Source organism: Cyprinus carpio, chromosome A9, assembly GCF_018340385.1.
Source record: "Cyprinus carpio isolate SPL01 chromosome A9, ASM1834038v1, whole genome shotgun sequence".
Taxonomy (NCBI): domain Eukaryota; kingdom Metazoa; phylum Chordata; class Actinopteri; order Cypriniformes; family Cyprinidae; genus Cyprinus; species Cyprinus carpio.
In genome coordinates this window covers 32,067,739-32,080,070 of record NC_056580.1, presented here as the reverse complement: position 1 = coordinate 32,080,070, position 12,332 = coordinate 32,067,739, and the positions used below count along the sequence as shown (strand labels likewise).

At 38.3% G+C, this 12,332-nt stretch overlaps 1 pseudogene; it reads right to left on the bottom strand.

Annotated features, from left to right (window-relative positions):
* Nucleotides 1-811: 811 nt before the first annotated feature.
* LOC122146216 lies at nucleotides 812-11,958 on the bottom strand (annotated as a pseudogene).
* Nucleotides 11,959-12,332: the final 374 nt, after the last annotated feature.

The window sequence follows — 12,332 nt, the reverse complement described above, 5'->3', positions numbered from 1 at the left end:
TGTGGTGTGCATTAAAAAAATTAAATTTTTTTAAGCACTACAATCCCACTATGTATGACATCATATCATAAAACTGATTTTGGCAGCAATCTGCACAGATCTGATGCTTCAAGACAGCCTCAAGGGAGACGAAGAGCAATGCAGGCCAGTCTCCATTAGGCACAATGCAATACAAGAGCCTCTCTCTACTTACATGCTCGCTGCCTGGGGATCCAACTGGCTCTGGAAGAGTGGACGCTCTCAAACTGTTGTACTTTTCTTAGGGCTGTTGGGCTCCATGCTGAACGAGAGAGCTTATGGAGAGAGAGATGGAAGGAGCCAAAGTTGACACTTACTTATCAGCCCCTGTTGTGTTCCTCTCTCCTCCTGTATGGGACCGCCTTCCGCTCTTTACTCCACGGAGAGACGGGAAGACAAGAGAGAGTTGGAGAGAGAGAGACAGAGAGGAGAGAGAGGATGAAAGAGAGAACGAGCCACACAGACAAACGCAGAACAAATAGTCAGTCAAGCTGTCCTTCCCCACAGCCGTGTTGTCCCACTCACTTTGCTTTGGTCCCTTGTCCCATAAACCTCACAGAAGCAGAGATGGCTGCAGGTCTTCACAGTGCAAGTTTTCCGACTGCTCCAGGACACACTCAGATTTCTCTCTGCTTTGCTCTGTCTCTCTCCCTCTTTCTCTCACAATCATTAGCAAGACTCAGAGCAATGCAATATAAGCCCCCACCGGGACCTGCTGATGCTCCTACATTATTTATGATCCTGATTCAGGATGCTGTTGGCAGTTTTTCACATCACATGGCCGGATTTCTCTTCATGGACACGGGTAAACTGTGAGACAAGAGAATGTTCCTTTATAATGTATAACAGACTCGATCACACTGGCACTCATTTATGGCTTTTTTTTAATTATTCAGGGATTTTGGGAGGTGGGAATGATTTACTGTCCTGCTAAAGCAGTCGTTTTTAGTTTTAGCCAGAGTGGATGTAGTACAAATCAAGGGTTTAAGACAAAAGGGAGTGAGTAATGTTTTTGTGCAGTAACAGGCTATGTCAAATATTAATGAAGATTCCTTTTCTTTAGATCAAATAGAGTCCATGACATTTCCAGGCATTATTAAATAAAGATTGCACTCACAAAGAGCAATTTCTAGCTGATATATATATATAAAACTTCAATAGACATCATCTGTACTGTTTTAAGGACACCTCAAATAATATGGTATATTGCATAGCCACATTCTAGCAATCGAATGCAAGAATGCCTTAGCAACCACATAGCAATGCCTTAGCAACCAACCACAAACACCCTTTGTGCCACTTACAAAATGCTAAAATGTAGTTTTATATATTAATATTTTAAAGTTAAGCATAATTAGAATGCATATTTGCATATTACATTCACTTCCCAGGCATGAAAATCATAATTTTAAAATACCCAATTGCATTGTTTCGTGGATAATGAAAGTGAACTGTGGCATAATAGTAGGTGTAATAGTTCAAAGTGTGACCATGTATTTGATCCTAACCGTAACCCAGGATAGATGCTACTGTATGCTGTTGTTTGTTCGGGTCACTGGACATCTGCCAATGAGATAACTGCTATTGATCCACCTGCCTGCTTTTGAAATAGGTCATTAGTCTGCGGCCTGTCTAAAACATAACTGAGGGGGGAAATGGAGATATCGCTGCAAAACTGTAACTAATAGGGTTGCTAATAGTCAAAATAAATTATAAAAACAGTTGGTCACATTTCTTGAACATATTAAAATGGTAGGCTTCAGTATGCAGCTAAAATTGAATTGGAAATTCTTTCATTAAAGAAAAAAAAAGTAAAAGGTTATTTTAAAAATAAATATACATTTAAATTCAATAATAATAATAAAAAAAATAATAATAATAAAATACTTAACTATGCACTAAATTCAGTCAAAGGGGATGGGAATGTTATTGATATTTATTCATGGGAATATATTTATATTTAACACTTTTTAAACATATAAAAAAATAATGAATAATCAATTTGATAATTAGTTTGTTTGTATTGCTAACTTTTTTTTAAATTTTTTTTTGATAATTTATTCCTTGATTTTTAACTGGCACTCTACCTTCAAAACAAGATGTGTTCTATTTCTATTTTTTTCCCCCACTTTTAAACTATAGATTAAACAAATGGTATATTAAAGTCAGGAGTCAGCTGTGTAAACTGAGGTTAGTCTGGAAAGAAAGAGGGAGTGTAAGAATCCTGAAGAAACAAACAACAAAGAAATCAGGTCACCCTGTTCACCTCTAGAACAAACAGTACCAAACCACCTGACCCGACGTATGTTTACACCCTGTCTTCACTGCCGCCCATGTACAGGTTAAAGCATGACCTAATGACCCTCATCATCAGGAGCAGGTAAGACCAGGGAGGAAACTACTGGAGCTTAATGAACGTCACAGGGCGAAGGAGGCACAAAACAGGCACTGTGTATTACCCATGTCCCAGTGCGTCTGACAGACAGTTGCGCAAGATTTAACAGATATAGTTTTATTTCTCAGCAAGCGTCATTAATCTAAACAGCAGAGGTTTGTGTCACACAAGCTGTCAAAATTATTATGCATTGAGGTTTGATGAAAAATGATGTCATCACACTGACCAGGAGTCGATTTGTGTGTTCAAGAAACACACAAGGACCAAAAGTACAACCACGTCCTTGTGTTCGTGGGTTTTTGCCTGAAGCAAAGAGGCTGAGAGATGAAGAAAAGTTGGGGATTGAGTGGTCGGGAAATATATCCAGCACACTCTCTTAGACGTGATGGCAAGTGAAATCCAATAGTGTGTTGTAATAAAGTTAATTTTCCCTGACTACTCAGTCTATCTCCTCTGTAGACGAAAACAAAAACACCTTTTGCTTGCTGTACTGGACACAGTTGAGCTGCTGCTAACAGTTCAAAATGAAAATACCACCCCCCCACGCGATTGAGTTATTCAAGCCATTTCCTGTTATATATCAGTATCCCCCAGGTCTAATGTAGCATTTTTTATGTTAATGGCTGCCCTTCTGAATCCATTCAAGCATGCCCACAATATCAAACTCAATCTACCGCCAAACCTTCTATCTCAGAGACATGTTGCCATGGTAACAGTGGGCCGGATTGAGTTATCAAAATAATTTTCTGACCCAATAGGTATTTTCATCGTCATACTTGGCTAAACACAGGCAGTAGGAGTTGTCATTAAACATTGTTGCCCACATGAAAAATGGTAAGCGTGAAGGACAAGCACGATCAGGCCTGAAAGAGCAGAGTTACTGAAAAAAATCCATGAGCAAAGACTGAAATACAACAAGGTTCTAGTGGGTGCTTATTATTTGGAACCCTTAAAAATGTTTCATATAGAAGCATTTTAAAGGTTCCATCAAAAAGGTTCTATACATATTAATGCAATAGAAATGTTTAGGGGTTTCCAAACATGTCACACACAGGTGTAGTACTGTTCAGCTAACTATATAAGAATTCATGTTCACATTTAAACAATAACAAATAAATTGCTTACAGATCTGTTTAAATGCTTTAGTTAGCTTTCTATTCTATTCTATTTCTATCAGTGTAAATGCTTTTTTTTAGACTTAAATTATTAAACCTTTAATAAATGAATTATAAATAAATAGGGACAGAGAGTTAAGTATGTTTTTATTTTTTTAATGTTGTATTTTATTGTTGTAATATATTCTTAGTTTTTTGATTTTTTTTTTTTTTATAATATGTTATGTTATTTTATATTTTATTATACTATATTATTATAAAGAGCTGGGCTAAACCGTGGATTGTAAATTTCTCCACATTGTTTTTTTCAATGAAGAGACAAAAGTCATTTACATCTTGGAGGGCCTGAGGGCAAGTACATTTTTAGGAAATTTTCATTTTTGGGTGAACTATTCTTTTAATTCTGCAGTAACCTGGAATATTCTGTATTTTTGTACAGTATAAAGATTTGTAAACCATATTACAAACACCATCCCCACCACCTCCCAGGAAACACCAAAAACACTAAATTATGACTCAGGCAAGTGTATGTACAAAATAAATAAATCTTTATTAATTGATCTTCCATTAAAGATGATCCCTCATGCATCCCAAGCAGAAAGGGAACATGTCCCCTGTTTCGAATAAAACTTCAATTAGTATTAGACAATTCATAACCAGCTTATACATAAAAAACAAAAAACAAAAACAACTCATTCACAATGAGGAAAATTAAGTCGAAAACACTTTAAATCCCTCATCTGAAGATTTGACAGACTCCCACTGCTGTTTGAAAGAAAAAAAAATATGTATATATTTCATGGGCTTGCTAATGTGTGTGTGTGTATGTATGTATATGTATATATGTTTATATGGATGTTTATATGTATATATATATATATATATATATATATATATATATATATATATATATATATAATTTAGTGCTTTTTCTTCTCACAGGACAATATGTTTATGAATGTGCTTGAAGGCTTAAGTGTCTTAAGTGTCTGCACATTCAGTATGTGATAGACCATCAACAGGAAATGAAGACAGCGGTGTGCATTTTGAGTAGAACAGTAGTTGTGATGATCAGTTCAAGTTTGAGAAGAAAAAAAGTGAAATGTATTGCACAGTTAGTTCCTCACAGAGGGCTGAATTCCCCCCCCCCCGAAAAACAAGTCTGATTTCAGTAGAGCATTTTTGTCCTAGACAGACAAAAAGACACACTCACACAGAAACCTTTAGTTACCCACAGTCTTTGTCAACCTCTGCAAACATCACCAACAAGACCTGCATCACAACTTAAAATAGATCCCAAAAGATTTATTACATTTCCGTAAAGATATATGTACCAGACAGACACCACAATAAGCCTCGTGCCCTTTGCGGATCTCGGGAAAGTGGAAGATCTCAACCACTGCAAAAGTGGAATTGGAACTCAAGAATGCCCCCCATGAGCATATCCCCTGTAGCTCCAGTCCAGAAGCAGTCGAGTCTGGAAGGGCTTCACTGGACCGAAACAAGGAGAGAGGTGCTGGGCCGTTCTCAGTGCAAAGCTTTAACCAGTGTTCGTTGTGACTATTTCACAGGATTTACTTCTTTATCTGCTGAAGGAAGCAAAACAGTTATTTACTGAGAAGATTGTTCCACAAACTAGTGAGCTGCCTACCTATCTGCCTTCATTAAGCAGAAAATTACACAGCCCACACAAACAGTGGGTAAAAAGTAGGGCTATGCATTACGGACAAAGAAAAACAAAAAAAACATTGCGATTTCTTTGATCAATTTTGCAATTTATGGTTTTAATCATGATTTTTGACACACACGGACATGCTTTACAGTCATAAAATGCATTCAGCGTGAATTTAAAACATATTTAAATTCAAATCGGCGATTTCATGTCGATTTCGATTAAATCGCACAGCCCTCGTAAAATGCTGAATTTTTTATCATTCAAGTGACAGTAAAGAATTCTATTTCAAAATAAATAAAATCTATCATGGTTTCCACAAAAATTTGAGTTTTTAACATTGTTAATAATTAGCACCAAATCGGCACATTGAAATGATTTCTGAACGATCACGTGACAATGAAGACTGGAGTAATGATGCTGAAAATTTAGCTTCGCCATCACAGGAATAAAAGATATTTTAAAATAGAAAAACAGTTTTTAAACTGCAATAATATGTCACAATATGACTGTTTTTACTATGTTTTTTTAATCAAATAAACGCACAGATTTTGTGAGGATAGAACATTTTTTCAAGATGTTACCAAACATTCAACAGATCAACAGGTCTGTATTGAGAAATATGTGATCTAATCCAAAACCAACCTCCCATCCTCTTGTTATGATGCTTACACATGGGGGCTTCCTGGCTGGGACGAGGAGATCTACGTGGCGACACAGCAGCCAGAAGCTCGGTTCCAATCTCCTGCCTGATTTCATGTGCAATTACCTTTCCTTTAATCTGCAGGAGGATGAATAAGAAATGATGTTAGACGCATTAAAGGTAAGAAAATCAAACACTAAAAATATAGAGAGACCTTAAACGCTGCATAGGGACTCAAATCGGTGAATAATTTTATCTTAAGTTGTTTATTTACATGAACGTTTGGCAAAATTACTATTCAAAAGTACTTTCTGGAATATAAGTCATGTATTTATCCTGAAAAATATATTCCAAAGCGACCTTGTCAAGAATTTGGCGCTGAATGAAAGTGGTTTTGCATTAAATACATTGTTATAAATTGTGTTTTGTGTGAAAACAGCTGAAACTACTATCATACTGCTAAAAAAGTTAAGTTGCAACTTTTAGTTACAGCCCAACACTGTTTGAGAATATATATCTATAGACCTGCCATACAGCAACAAGGTCAATTATGTTAAAAACAATTTCAACAGTTTCTATAAATGCAAATCCAAAGAACTGGTAGTGCTGTGCAGGGTCAAATACATATTCACACACTGGTGAGAAACATCAGGTCTTGCTAGGCTGTTACATCAATTCACAAGCCATGAAATTACCTAGGTGACTACAAGGATCCAATTCAGTTTCCCTCATAAGCATCAGAATTGCTGGACCTTCATGACAGTCTAGTAAATTAGCATAAACTGATGCATGATATTTCATGAGCAAATCTGTCAATCATCACACATACCACCAAAAACCATTATGGCTACAAAGAGCTCACTCAAATGGTGCCAAAGATTGGTCCTCTCTTCTGAGTAACAGCTTATGTTCTCTCACCTCATGTATAAGATGTTGCAGGTCACCATTCCCCGCCACTTCTACTCCTCCATTCGGTGGGACTGCAGTCCTCCGTGTTATGCTCCTGTGACCATCCAGTGACATCTCGTCCTCATCTCTGCTCAACTCCAAGGAAGCAGGCGTCATGTTCTGCTCCATACTCTCTGGGGAAACAGGGCGAGGAACCTCCATTCCAGGCCTTGCAGGGATGGTGGGTGTGAGGTTGAGGGTTGCCCGGTAAACGTTGCCTCTCTGCTGGGGAGGAGGAGCAAGACTCAAGCGTTCGGTTGAATCTTCCAGGGCTGGATGCCCCTCGATGAGCGGCACTGAACTGGGGCTGTGTCGGCAGCCTCATATCCCAGTTCAGATTGAAGGTACAATTGTTCTTTCAGGAGGTTCGTCACCTGTATATTCACATACAAGAATTTATAAAGGATGAGAGGAAACTGAGAGGAGAACAAGGCATGCAGATGATATCTGATACAGGACCCTGTAACGTGAGAATAATCCACTCACCGGCTCCATGGGCCCGCAGTGCTGAAGAATTAGACAGGCTTTCCATGCTGTGACCCTCTGTGCATTCCCTGTGAGACACGTATCTCTTACTAAAGGTTAAAAAACATCACACAATACACTACCGTTCAAAAGGTTTGAGGTCTGTAAAATGTTTTTGAAAGAAGTCACAAGGCTGCATTTATTGGATCAAATTGTATTATTAATAGTAATATTGTGAAATATTATTAAAATGCCAAAAAAAAAAAAATTCTAATATATGCTAAAATGTAATTTATTCCTGTGATGCAAAGCTGAATTTTCAGCATCATTACTCCAGTCTTCAGGGTCACACAAACCTCTTGAAATCATTCTAATATGCTGATTTGCTACTCAAGAAATATTTCTGGTCAAGACACTAAAAAAAAATAATAATAATTCATCAATGTTGAAAACAGATGTGCAGCTTAATATATTTTTGTGTGAAACCATGGTACTTTTGGTTTTCAGGATTCTTTTATTAATTGAAAACTTCTTTGTGACTCCATTATTGTGTTTATTTTGGATCAAATTTAATGCATTCTCTGCTCAGCAAAACGTAATTAATTTAATTAAAAAAAAAAAAAACAAAAAAAAACTTTTAAAGTGGTACCTAATTGTCACGGTATGTAACAGTGATAGGTATTTTGCTGTAAATTTAACTCAATGTTTTATGAGAATTATATAATTACATTTGCTGTAATTTAAACTCTAAACAATGTTTACAAGTATATATAATACAATGTAATGGTCTGTATTATGGTTATGCCAATATGTCAGGTTCAGTGAACTTCCCATTGGAATTTGGAATTAATTTACATTAAGACTAGTCTGTACTTCAAATCCTAAGAGTATAATGAAAAATGAGAAATTACAGTTTTGTTCTACTTACTTTCTAACATAAATATATTTTAGATGGCATATTAGGTAAATACTAAAATGCTAAACAGCATAATTGATAATTTATTAATGTATATTATCGCATTCACTGACCATGTGGTGGCGGTAGAGGAGGCTGCTTTGCGCGAGCTGCTGCGCATCTGTTCATTCAGGGAGAGCAGATGATCTTCCAACTGCAGCTCCAACTCCTGCCAGCCTCCTGCCTGACTGCCATTCGCAGTCCTTCAAGCTTTCCGCCTCCCGCCTGCAACATGACAAACCCCAATATAAGATATAAGGTTTTAAGCATTTCTCATAGTGGGGGGTGTTTTTCACAGTCTGGCAAACAGTACAGTTAACTTCACAAGTCAGTATTTGAGGAGGCAGCGATCAGATAAATTTAAGGTTAACACAGAAAAACCAATATTTTTTACACTTGTGATCATCCAGCACCAATGCTGATAGTCATATATTTATTTTTCAATAGTGAAAAATCCATGAGTACACTTTAAAATTGGCCACCAACTTCAACTGCACTAAATTTTTAAGTACAATCAGATTGGCTGTCATTTTAACTTAAAATTACATTAATGCCCGACTTTTTAAAAAAAAAATCAACTTAATTTGATGAGTTAAAGAAATGGGGAAAACTAACATTTCATTTTTTACAGTGTCATGATTTGGTTCACTTTTAGGGTCATTTGTTTGACAACTTTTTTTATTGCTACATCTGCTTTTTCTCCATGTCATACTGCACAGCCATTCAGGGGTTACAGGAAAATGAACATAATATTGTAAACACACAGTGAAATATGATTACAATTAAAATAGCTGTTTCTATTAATACATTTTAAATTTTAGGGTTTCGGGCCTGTGATGCTCAAGCTTGAATTGTTCAGCATTTTTACTCCAGTCTTCAGGGGCACTTTTTTTTTTTTTTGATTTTTTTTGAAATCATTCTAAATCATGCTATAGGATGAAAATCATTAGTATGCATGTTTTGTGTTACAAATTTTCGGGTTCTTTGTTAGCAACCATTTATCGATGGCCTATTATTCTATTCAACGTGTTCAGTGGCGTCAAAGGGTACAGGCGTTTTAGTATGAAAGCAAACATGTACAGAACCATACGGTACCACCGCCACTTACGGTAGCATGGCGTGCATACATTACGGTATGGTTAGTGACTTTTTATAGGGGACCAGTCTATTATAAAAGATTGCGCGAATGACACAAAAAAAAATCAGGACATACATACATACATGACATAAATACATAATATACACACACACACAGAATATATATATATATATAATACATAACATATGTACACATATCCATATACATATACATACAAATATACAGATATATTATTAGACGACATAACATAGATAGATATATATATATAGATCTATTATATATATATATATATATAATATATATAAATATATTATTAGATATATATATGGGAGAGACATTCACAGACACTAACATACATACCTTTGTATACATACCTATTACATTATATCTATGATATATATATATACACACACGTGGTGTGGTCCTAGGACCCTCAATTTAAACAAACCCCATACATGCTACAAAAAGGAGCGTGTTTTTTTTTTTTTTTTTTTTTTTTGTCTTTCTACATGAGAAAATCTCAAAGTGTCTGAGATTGGGAGGCAAAAAGAACCAGTGGGGTAAATTGTTTCCCTCTGTGGCTTGTGATTTGGGGAAACTATGAGTTCCTCACCTCTCATCGGGACTGAGATGCTGGTAGACCATAGACTTGCTGTCTCATGAGAGCCAGCTCCAGATCCGATCATCTGAGTTCCGGAAGACATTCAGACTCTTGCGTCGCATCTGGAGCTCCGGCAGCAAGTCAGCAGGGACAAAAAATAATACGGATAAAGACTACCCAAAAAACTATTGCACAAGCTATATGAGCATCTCAGTTTCATAAGAGGCTTCTAGTGATGGCAACTCAGGGTATGAAAATAACATGAGACTGCTTCATCTTTGGGAAATGACTGTACCTCATAAAGCGGTTGGGACAGCGCACGGTGTGCTGATCCTGTCGATGGGTGTGTCCCCTCCCTGCACGGATGAGCTCTGCCAACAAAAACCACCGAGCGGTTATGACATGGAGTCACACAGGGAAAAGCATGGTCTAAACTCAGCCCAAGATAATGCAGCATGCTGAACTCGGCTGATTATATTGAATTCAGGTGGGATTCACAAACACAACCGGAACCACACTCGTCCTTGATCTAGTTTTATGCAGATATATTACTGTCTCTGTGCAATACACAAAACAGTTATTACAGGTCAGAGGCTACATGCATCCACCCCAAACATTATGTGTGTTGTGTTTGGTTGTGTATGTATGTAGGACCTAGTATAGTTATTTTAAAATTTCTTATTTAGAAATAATATATAAGAATAAAGGAACTGTATTCATGCAATTATAACCGCTTAAATTTAATAATAATAATAATAATTAAATTACAACAAGAAGTGTTGATTTTGATTATACAAAATTAACAAGCAGTGGTAAAACTAGTACTTACTTTTAATAAATATTATATTTAAACAACAAACAATTACGGGTATAAGAGCATTTCAGGCACGCCTCATTAATAATCACGTTTACCACAGGTAAACATGGTGTGGAGGGTCATAAAATCACGTCAGGTCATTGTAATACTCAAGTATGCACAGGACTATTTTTTTTACCTGACCAAGGTTCTGCATTGTCCCACGGAATCTCATGCAGGACCTTCCTGGCTGCATCTCTGTGCTGCGCCATTGCAGGGACAGGTGCAGGAGGCGCTTCTCAAAAGAGCAAGGGAAGGGGGGAGATGGCTAGTATGGATGGAATGTAGGGGGCGCCAGGGTGATGAGGAGAAAACGTTGTAGCCCGGTCTATAGGGGGCACTGTGGAGATTGCGCATGAGAGGGAAGTGAGGTTGATATGGGCTGCCATGCATGTCCAATGAGGGGCCGTAGGGAGCTCCTGAGGAACATTATAAGGTGAATAGAATCTGGGCTGAAAGGCACACTGTGAGGATGAGCATAATGCATATTGTGCTGGGGTGTAAATGGCGCCCCCTGTGGTGGAGTAAAATGTATTGCTCTTAAGGTGGTTGAGGATAAGGTGAACTCTGCGGTTGTGGGAAAGGCGTGTGGTGGGGAACTCGGTAGGGTACAAGGAGTTGTAGGCTAACTCCGTGTTGGGGAGAGTAGAAGGACCCATGAGGAGGAGTAGGCGGAGGGAGGGTGGGGTCAGACCATTCGAAATTGACTTAAGGTTTGGGACGCTACATGTGCTCCAGTTTGGACCTTCACCAAGGGCCTTGGGGCCAGTCTGCAGGGACGCTATAAAGCGAGCTGGAAGAGCGAGTCAGATGCTGGGGTACATTGAGAAAGATGTGGGTTGCGGTCCCCTGTCCATCTTTGATCCCACCTGCTGGAGCAGATTTCAAAGCGCAGACTGACCACCAGAGATGATCTTACTTCGTCTTTTCCATAATGGAATCCATTTCTTCTTGGACACTGCGCTCTGGCCTCCTCGTAAGTGCGTGGTATGAGTATGAGGGTGGGGTACAGTGCTTGACAGACACCCTTTCCCAAGTTGGATTCGCATCTGGGAAGTGACCACACTCAGAGCTGGGCTGAGCGGAGAGGTGGGAGGGAGCTGGATTCTCCTTAAAGGACTCCTCTCCAAGCTTTCCCTCAGCAAGATCCTGTCCCTCACCCATACTCTGCCGGGACGTTTCCTCATCCATAGAGGATGAACCTACTGATGGGCTGTTGGGAGGTCCTAGTTGTCTTCTTTGAGTCGTAGAGTGGCATTGCTGTCAAGGTCCAAAGTCTCTGGCAAGATTCTGAAGACTCTGGCCCAGAGGATGGGACGTAAATCCTCACGAGGAGTCTAGATCAATCACCTAAACCAGGCTGGCCTATGTTGACTTCATGAGCTACATCCCAGGTTGGAATCTGTTGCAGGGATTACCATTGTACTCAAATCCACTTCTGGAGGAGTCTGTGGTGGGTTCTTGCGCTGTAGTGAATCTGGACTCAACTATGGAAAGCCTATCACAGTCAGGAGAAAGGAGCGGTCCATTGGGGCTAATAGTGTAAAGAGGTTGGATTGGGACTC